This window comes from Physeter macrocephalus, chromosome 15 (genome assembly GCF_002837175.3).
Source record: "Physeter macrocephalus isolate SW-GA chromosome 15, ASM283717v5, whole genome shotgun sequence".
Lineage (NCBI taxonomy): Eukaryota > Metazoa > Chordata > Mammalia > Artiodactyla > Physeteridae > Physeter > Physeter macrocephalus.
In genome coordinates, this window is record NC_041228.1 from 79,036,155 (window position 1) to 79,046,213 (window position 10,059).

The window sequence follows — 10,059 nt, forward strand, 5'->3', positions numbered from 1 at the left end:
GCCCCCAAGTCCACACACCTACCCAGGTCTGCCCACCTTTCCCCTTCTGTTACAGGAATAAAAAACATGTTTCCTTGTTACGGGCTGAATTACAGTTGATGTGTTGAAACCCTAAGCGCGGTGCATCAGACTGTGTCTCCTGTGAGCTGAATGTTTGTGTCGCCCTCCCCCCACCCCAACCGAGTTCGCGCTGAAATCTAACCCCCAGTGCGAGGGTGTTGAGAAGTGGGGCCTTTGGGAGGTGATTAAGCCATATCAGCGAGGGGAAATTTCCCCTCTACCCCTCTTGAGTTCTTGCGGCTGGACTAACAATAAAGTTGATACAAGACAGATGAACAGGAGAAAGAGAAACGAATTTTAATACGTGCACATGGAGGTCTCGCAGAAATGAGACCCAAGAAGTGGCCAAAGCAGGAAGCCTTTATACTTTTTAGACAAAGAAACAATACACTGGTGAGGAACTGACAGGACAAAGAAACCTTGGTTTGGGTGCTCAATTCGTGAAGAATCTAAACAGACTTTGGGCCTGCAGAGTCAACTGAAGGAGTCACAAGTTTTGTTCCTCCAGCCTTCTTGGCCGAATTCCCTATCTCTGGCGGCGATAAGGACGTCCTTCTACCTCTGGATGCGGGGAGAAGCACCTTTCACAAGGGAGATTTATTTCCTGCTTCAGGGAGATAGAGAGGAGGGTCAGAGCGTCCCTCTTGCGTTGGCCGTTTCTTAAGTAACTTTAGAGCAAAAATAACCAATATGCCATTGAGGTACATTTTGGGGGCGACCCACCCAGGGTCCCACACAGTCACGAGGGCAGAGCCCACATCAATGAAATTAGTGCCTTTGAAAAGAGGCCCAAGAGAGTTCCCTTGCCCCATGTACGAGGGAACAGGCTCTCACCAGACACCAGATCTGCCGGAGCCTTGACCTTGGACTTCCCAGCTTCCAGAACAGTGAGAAATAAATGTTGCTTAAGGGCCCCGAGTCTACGGATGTTTTTTCCGCAGGTGTATAGGTTTTATTCCCATGGAGGTGCTGCCTGCACTTGATTACAGACCCTACAGCATCCAGACCATTCATACTCCATATACTCTTGCTTTGAATTCCACATTCTGGTGGATCTATGATTATTTCTTATTTCTGTTACATTAAATGGATAAAAGATCCCATTCACAGGAAGCATGAGCTTCACTCCCTAGATGAGAAAAGTCACAGGTTTTTCATCTCTCCAAGCCAAATTTAGTTTTTCTAAAGTCACCCCTCGGGGTTGAATGAGGTCCTTGCCTTCCTCACCTTCCAGAACCCTGGACATCACTAACGAGTTCACTGTCCAAGTCCAGAAGTTTGGGAGCTCAAATACTTCTGAGCCAAATTTGAAGATGAGGGCTTTAGCAAAGCCAGCGCCCAGGAACGCCGGGCACTTGTCTCCCTGGGGACCTCCCCACTGCCCGAGTTCCCAGTGGGAACCCCCTCAGACCAGGCTCCTCCAGGCCCCCATCTGTCACATCTCCACCTTCCAGGAGGTTTAGGTAGAATCTGCTGGGCTCCCCTCTAGGGGCCAATTTTTAAAATAACCTCTGGCTTGGCCAAGTTTTTTCTCAAATGGGATTGAAGGAAGACAAAGTCCTAGTGTAGATGGAAACAGATGGAAAATATCTACATTTCATTTCTTTCGCTGGATATTTAGTAAATTTTTCAAATGGAGAAGCACATATTTTTCCCAACATAAAATTTTTTGAAGTATCCTGTTAAAAATGTACTCCCCCTTTTTAAAATTTTTTTTGTTGTTGTAGTACATCTGGAACTCCTATTATTTTGATGTTGGACCTCCCATAATTATCTTCTAATCCTCGTACCTTTTTCTCATTTTGCTTCTCTTTGTTATTTATTGAATATAATTGACATATAACGTTGTAGTTTTAGGTGTACAACATTATGATTTGACACGTGGCTATGTTGCGAAATAATGACCACAGTAAGCTTAGTTAATATCCATCACCACATATAGTGAAAAATTTTTCTCTTGTGATGAGATCTTTTAAGATATACTCTCGGGCTTCCCTGGTGGCGCAGTGGTTGAGAGTCCGCCTGCCGACGCAGGGGACACGGGTTCGCGCCCCGGTCCGGGAAGATCCCACGTGCCGCGGAGCGGCTGGGCCCGTGAGCCGTGGCCTTCGAGCCTGCGCGTCCGGAGCCTGTGCTCTGCAACGGGAGAGGCCACAACAGTGAGAGGCCCGCGTACCGCAAAAAAAAAAAAAGATATACTCTCTTAGTAACTTTCTGCAGTACAGTATTGTTTACTATAATCACCATGCTGTGCGTTACATCCCAGGACTTATTTATCTTATCACTAGAAGTTTGTACCTTTGACTGTCTTCACCCAATTCACCCACACTCCACCCTCTTCTGGCAACTATCAATCTGTTCTCTGCATCTGTGAGTTTATTTTTGTTTTGTTCTTTTGTTTTGGTTTGCTTTGGGGGCTGGTTCCACATATAAGTTAGTTATATGGCATTTTTGTTATAAACAATCCAAATGGACTAAGATAGTGAGTATATTTGGACACAGGGTCTTTACAGAGATAATTAAATTAAAATGAGTCCATGAGGGTGGGTCCTAGTCCAATGTGACTGGTGTCCTTATAAGAGAAGGAAATGTGAGCACAGACATGCGTGCACAGAGGGGAGACTGTGTGAAGACACATGGAGAAGACAGCCACTCACTGGCCAAGGAGAGAGGCCCTTCCCTCGTGGCCTCAGAAGCAACCCACCCTGGTGGGAATTTTTTTTTTTTTTAATATTTTGCTATTTGTTTTCTTTTTTTAAAATATTTATTTATTTATTTGCTTTATTTTCTTTTATTTTTTGGCTGTGTCGGGTCTTAGTTGCAGCACGTGGGATATTTCACTGTGGTGCACGGGCTTCTCTCTAGTTCTGGCGTGCGGGCTTTCTCTCTCTAGTTGTGGCACGTAGGCTCCAGGGCACATGGGCTCTGTAGTTTGCGGCACTCGGGCTCTCTCGTTGTGGAGCACAAGCTCAGTAGTTGTGGCTCGCGGGCTTATTTGCCCTGCGGCACGTAGGATCTTAGTTCCCCGACCAGGGATCGAACCAACGTCCAGCCTAGCTCTCTAGCCTTCCTTTGAGGCTCTGAGCTCTCCAACATCCTCCCAATGCTCAGCTTTTCTAAGTTAGCCATAATGAGTTTCTGTGGCTTGAAACCAAAGAAATCCAAATGCTAAGAAAGGAAGGTAAAAGTTTTAGAAAAATTAAAGGAAGCTGAGGTAAATGCAGAGGGCTTTAGAAAGGCATTTCTAAATCCCTACTGGCAGAGAAATGGCTACAATTATGTAAGGAGAACCTAGGAAAGCCCAGTCAAAATGCAGGGCTGGATATTCATGCATTTCACTGCAGAAATTATGGGCAGAGCTGACCTTATATAACTCCGGGTGTTAATAAGGTGTTTGAGCTGTACCATCAGATGCTCATCACAGGGTTATTTTTTTTTTAAGCTTTTTTTTTTGTAAATTTATTTATTTAGGCTGCGCTGGGTCTTCGTTCCTGCGTGCGGGCTCTTTGTTGTGACGCGTGGGCTTCTCTAGTTGCAGCTCGTGGGCTCAGTAGTTGCAGCATGAGGGCTTAGTTCCCCAACCAGGGATTGAACCCAGGCCCCCTGCATTGGGAGTGCAGCGTCTTAACCACTGGACCACCAGGGAAGTGCCCTGGGTTAATAATCACAGGGTTATTAAGTAAAGGCAACTCAAACCATTTCACATCTAAAGTATCCAGGTTACCCTGTGTTTTTAGAATCTCTATGAAACAGATGGGAATTTTTTTTTTTTTAATATTTTGCTATTTGTTTTCTTTTTTTAAAATATTTATTTATTTATTTGCTTTATTTTCTTTTATTTTTTGGCTGTGTCGGGTCTTAGTTGCAGCACGTGGGATATTTCACTGTGGTGCACGGGCTTCTCTCTAGTTCTGGCGTGCGGGCTTTCTCTCTCTAGTTGTGGCACGTAGGCTCCAGGGCACATGGGCTCTGTAGTTTGCGGCACTCGGGCTCTCTCGTTGTGGAGCACAAGCTCAGTAGTTGTGGCTCGCGGGCTTATTTGCCCTGCGGCACGTAGGATCTTAGTTCCCCGACCAGGGATCGAACCAACGTCCCCTGCATTGGAAGGCAGATTCTTTACCACTGGACCACCAGGGAAGCCCCACCCTGCTGGGACCTTGATCTCAACTTCCAGCCTCCAGAACTGGGAGAAAATGAATTCCTTTTGTTTAAACCCCCCATCCTGCAGAAGCTTGTTACAGCAGCCCTGGGAAACTAACGCATTCCTCAGACCAAAGGGCCATCTCTCCAACTGTGGTTCCTGCCCGCCTTGATCTGTCCTCCCTCGTCTTTGCTTTCTGGCATCTACTCTTCCTTCCTCCTGGATTACTCTCCACCCGTGTAGACACCGTCGCTGATCCTGGGTCCAGCCGCCCCTCTGGGTTTTGTGTCTACACACACCATCTTGGCCTCTTCATTCACCTTTACTCCGTCAAATCTACCCTCACTCTAGCCTTGGCCGTGCCTGACACCCGTCTTGTCGAGGTCACCTGCCAAGGTGGCCTCACTACCGTCCGTGCTGTTCTTCCCGAGTCTGGGCAATGCTGGCGTGTTCCTTCCACAGCCCTGGGGGGTCAGTGGACTGTCCCCAGGGCTCAGACGAGGAGGTCACGCTTAGATACACCTGCCAGCAGGGCCGAGTCTCCCCGGCCGTCACTGGGTGAACTGGACGTGAGCCTGAGCTCGCACTGAGCCCTGCGCTGGACGGTCACCTGTGGGCCCACGGGCCGGGGCTCCTCCTCCTCCTGCTCCTCCATCCCCGAGCTGAGACCCTGAGGCCCTGTTTCCACAGCTGCCCTGGGGAAGCCTCCTGGTCCTACCAGTTTCCCCAAGGTCATCTCGTCCCACATCCTGCCATCTCCACCCCGAGGGCAAGTGAGGAGAAGAGACAGAATCTTCCTTCAGTTCCTGCTTTAATGTGGTCTTTCTCCAAGTAACACCACACACACACACACACACACACACACACATACATATATACATATACACATACATACACACAAACATATATACACACATACACATAAGCATACACACATATATACACATACACACAAATACACACACATATGTACACATGCACACATATGTGCACATACATACACATGGATACACACAGACGCGTACACACATGTACACATACATATACGTGTACACACATGTACACATACATATACACGTACTCACATGTATACGCATGCACATAGATACACACATATATACACATGCACACACAAACACACATACACACACACACACACACACACACACACACACACACACACCCTACCCTTAAACCTTCCCCCATAGCATCTGGTACTAGAATCTGGTATGGGGGAATTAACCGCTGCGCTTCACAGTTTATCTTTCAGCATTTAGAAGTGTTTTTGTTTTCTAGCAGAGGTATCAAGTGTTACTATATTAAATTCATTTACAGTGTTTCTATTCTGTTTCCAGAAAATTTTAATTTCTCAGGGATTGTGTGAAAACTAACTGCCAAGCCCCAGGAAGAGAAAATTAATGTTGGGATAATATTTTCTGTTCTGTAGCTTTTATTCGAAAAGTTCTTCATTCGATATGTCACAGTCTTCATTAAGTCTCTGATAGACACAGACTAGGAAGTCACTCAAGGTGGAAGCCTGGGGACACCTCTGTTGACAAGAGCAGCGCTCACTTGGTTTCTGGGCGTACACATCGAGGACTTGCGGAAGGAGAGACGCCCAGACGGCAGGAACGTGCTGTCGCGATGCTCTTTGGGATGGCAGACTCAGAAAGTCCCCGCCGTGTGCAAACGCACAAGACATTCCCCAGCCTCTAGACTGTGCACTTAGACCCCAAGGACGGGAGTCAGGAGGGGTCCCGTCAAGGCTGCTGGCCTGGCCTATCAGGAACGGACATCTGCCGTCTTCTGGCTGAGGCTCCGGTGCACAGTGTCTGAAGGACATCAGCTCCCCACGTCGGCCCGTGGCCCAAGTGCAGGGGGTCCAAGCACAGCTCGGGTCCCCTCCTTTCCCTGCTGCCTGTGGCTCAGTCTCCCCCTCAAGGATGTGTTTACGAATAAGAATGACGATCCTGGTCTCATTTAGAGCAAAAGGGGGCTGAAGGGGGTGTTAAAAGATATACTGAAGCATATTAAAGTTTTTAAGAGTTTATTCGTGCAAAACTTGATTCCAATTAGCGGCATCCCCTCCAGCAGACGGAGGGCGCTCCGAGGGGCTGCACGCAGTGAGACTTTACAGGGAGAGGGGGCGGGAGCAAGGAGGTCACGCCAGCAAACAGCAGGCTAGTTGCGGCAAGGTCACTCCCTTCAGGGCACGCCCGGGGTCCACCGGGCGCATGACCTCGCCGGCGCTGGACGGCCATTCCCAGTTGACCGGTGTAAGATTCCGTTTCTGGGAGAGCAGAGACTAATGCAGTTAGGGCTCAGTGTGATGACATGGGCTCAGTATAAGTGACTTTACTTGGGACCTGTCGTCTCGTAAAAGATCAGGGCAGGCAGGCCGGGCGCCCCTCTCAGGGTCTTTCTGCCCTTGTTCCCTCTCCCATCCCGCTCACCTCCTGGCTGTCTCGGAGCAGACCCCGTCCTGCACCCCGAAGCCCCCAGCCTCAGCGAGCTGCCTCCGAAGACCCCGAGGGCCCAGGCTGGGGGCACTTTGAGCTATAGATCCCATACCACACAGAGGCGTTCTCCCCATCCGACCTGGGGAGGCCACGGCTTCCTTTGCCTGAGTTCTGATCTGTGATTAGCAAAAAGCCGTGTGTGTGCCGGTAAAGGGGCTGGAGCGGGTTGCCTCCATCACCCCAGCTCGGCTCCAGGGCCACCAGGAGTTTGGAGCTGGAAGGGCAACAAGAAGACAGAGGTGAGGGCGCGTGGGAGGTGTGGGCCCAGCCAGCTCAGGGCATCGGGGCCACACCCTGGACTCACCGCCCCTGGGCGCAGCGTCCTGCCCCTCGAGGGCCAGAAGGTGGCACCAGGTGTGACAGGCTGTGCGGGGGTGGGAGGCGGTGCTGGGAGGGGTTGTCATGGAAACAACGGGCTCCGCAGGAGGCTTCGTCCGCGTTGCAAATAGGGAAGTGGTCTACAGAATGGAGACAAAATGTAATTTCTCGACAAACGCATTCTGTGGTATCTTTGTCACTGATCCTACCGCCCTGTGAGACGTGGAAATGCTTGATTCTGAGACCCTGGTGTCCTGTGGAGGGAGGGGCGGGGTGGGGGGTGGCCAGAACTGAGATCTCAGAGCACACATCACAAGTAAGGGGGGTGCTCTGAAACCCAGACCTGCCTTAAGTCCCATTTCTCCCGTTTAATTTACTGTCTCTGTTAATTTCCTGTCTCATTCAACAGTCACCTCGGGAAACCTGAACCCCTCTTATCCGGCCTGGCCTCTACCCTGCCCTGGTGAGAAAGTGGGCTTTATGTGCCTGACAGTTCACATAAAGCCAGGAGATCTCTACTAATGTATGTGAGTCTTGAGCAAAACCCACTTTGAGGTAGGGGTGGAAGTGTTGTCTGATCCCGTGATGCTGGTGTCACAGGAAGTCAACATTCTATCTGAAGTCTGCCCGGATGCTCGGGGTCGGGGGCAGCCTCTGACCCACCGAGAGGCAGAACCTGGTGGCTGTCTCTTCCATCACAGGTGGGACCTACACTGGAGGCTGGCGGACCCAAGCCACCAGTGTCCTGATGCGCTGATCGTAGCGGACATTTAGCTTTGGAGGGAGCTCACTGAAGTGGGGAGGTGGAAAACAGAAGGAATATCATTTACATCACCAATATAATGTACACAAATATTGTCACCCTGTGGAAATACCTAAAAGTCTCACCTCTGGGTGATACATCCTACAGTCAATGTACGTTAAGGAAAGAAACAAACAAATAAGCAAGTCTGTTTGTTCAAGTAAACTTGAACACAGAGTCCGGGGAAAGGCTGCAAAGGTGTCCCTCAGACAGACCGCTCGAGTAGAATATGGAAATAGAATGATAGGCTGCTCCTTGGGTTGTTTGGGCAGCACTGAGTGGCTACAGTAACCATCAGGGCCAGGAACAGGGTTGAATATGGCTTTTCTCACCAGTAAAACATTCACCAGGAAGAGCGATCAAAGACCAGGGGTGTCAGGGGCTTCCCTGGTGGCGCAGTGGTTGAGAGTCCGCCTGCCAATGCAGGGGACGCGGCTTTGAGCCCTGGTCCGGGAAGATCCCACATGCCGCGGAGCGGCTGGGCCCGTGAGCCACAACTACTGAGCCTGCGCTCTAGAGCCCATGAGCCACAACTACTGAGCCCGCCTGCCACAACTACTGAAGCCCGCGCGCCTAGAGCCCATGCTCTGCAACAAGAGAAGCCACTGCAATGAGAAGCCCGCGCACCGCAACGAAGAGTGGCCCCCGCTCGCCGCAACTAGAGAAAGCCCACGCGCAGCAACGGAGACCCAACGCAGCCAAAAATAAATGAATAAATCAATTAATTAAAAAAAATTTTTAAATAAATAAATAAAATAGTGTTTAAAAAAAAAAAAAAAAAAAAGACCAAGGGTGTCCCAGCCAGGTGCTAACAGCTGCGGGGTCTTTGGATGTGCTTAGTATCTCGGAGCACTTTAGCCCTTTAACCAAACTAGTCTCCTGGGCAGAAGCCCTTCAAGAGGAGTCAGTGCTTTCCAACACCTGTTTAGCTCTAAATAGCAAGACAGGTTGGTGGAAGGGTTGTCAGGGACCTTACAGGGGGAGACCCAGCAATAGGGGAGCCCAGAGTTGTGCTTAGTAAAAGGGCGAATAAACCCCGGGTCCTGAGTGTGCTGCCAGGCAGTGAGAGGGGTGAGGGTGGGAATTCCCTAACAGTAACCAGAGCTAAGACCGCTCACCGCATTCCCAGCGCGTTGACCTCCACGGACTCCAGTCTGAACGCGCCGTATCCGAAGCTGCTCGCGTCCCGTACCGTGAAGCTTCTAGTGCTTTCAGACAGGACTAGTGGGTACTGAAAGGTAATTTAAGCAAGAGGAAATCACCATCCGACTATGGGTGCCGTCATGTTGGATACTAAATGCTTAGTAACTAAAACGGTTTTTGGAAATTATTGGCAATAAAATGTTAATAACTTGTACAATATTAACATTGACTACAATTAATTTGCTAATAAAGTTAGTACCCTGAGTCACCTTATGTGAAAGAATGTAAAAATTTTCACTTCAAAATATATTTATGGCACCACATAATATTTTAAGATCATAAGAAAAAGCGTGAGGTTGGAGAGAGGAGGAGAGAGAAGAGAAAGTATATGATTAATGATTCTGAATTTAACTTGTTCTAAAAGCTACTGCAAATCGTGAGAATATTCTCTACAGATTATGCTGGATTTACTGCCCAAATGAGTTCTAGAAATAGCCTATTAAATATCAAGAACGAGAACCAGGAGTGCTGGTTGTATAACTTATCCACAGAGGAACTTAGCATTAAAGGAGAGTTTGGAAATGGGAAACTAAGGCCCCAAGAGTGTGAATGACTTACTCAGGGTCACACGGGGTCTTGAAAACAAGTCTACGGGCAGGTGCTGGGAACCTTCAGTGGTGCCAGCCTGTCTACAATCACTTAAATCATCCCACGTGGAGACGAACAGCTGGGGAAACCTCGCGCTTGGTGCGCAGCCAAAGAAAATAAGCGACACAGAGGCCAATTTCTGGGAAATTAGCTGGCCCGTGGCACTTCCCAGTGTTTGAGAGCTGACTCCCGTTAGAATATTTTTACTTGTAACTTTTAAAATTTTTACTTCAACCATGTCCCCCACGGAATATTCGCAAATCGTATATCTGACAAGGGATTAATATCTAGAATATATAAAGAACTAAAACTCAACAACAACAACAACAAAAAGCCATCTACCTAATTTTTAAAAGGGCAAAAGTCTTGAATAGACATTTCTCCAGAGAAGACACACAGATGGCCAAGAAGCACATGAAAAGAAGCTC

At 48.8% G+C, this 10,059-nt stretch overlaps 1 long non-coding RNA gene across 2 annotated transcripts; it reads right to left on the reverse strand.

Moving 5' to 3' along the window:
• Nucleotides 1-6,229: 6,229 nt before the first annotated feature.
• On the reverse strand, nt 6,230-9,645 carry LOC114487884 (uncharacterized). 2 transcript variants are annotated; one of them, XR_003683409.2, is made up of 4 exons: nt 9,602-9,645; nt 8,959-9,071; nt 7,025-7,178; nt 6,230-6,934 (listed from the first exon to the last, which is right to left on the reverse strand). It is a non-coding gene; the product is annotated as an uncharacterized lncRNA (long non-coding RNA). The 2 variants fall into 2 exon arrangements; XR_003683408.2 differs by lacking the exon at nt 9,602-9,645 and adding an exon at nt 9,253-9,532.
• Nucleotides 9,646-10,059: the final 414 nt, after the last annotated feature.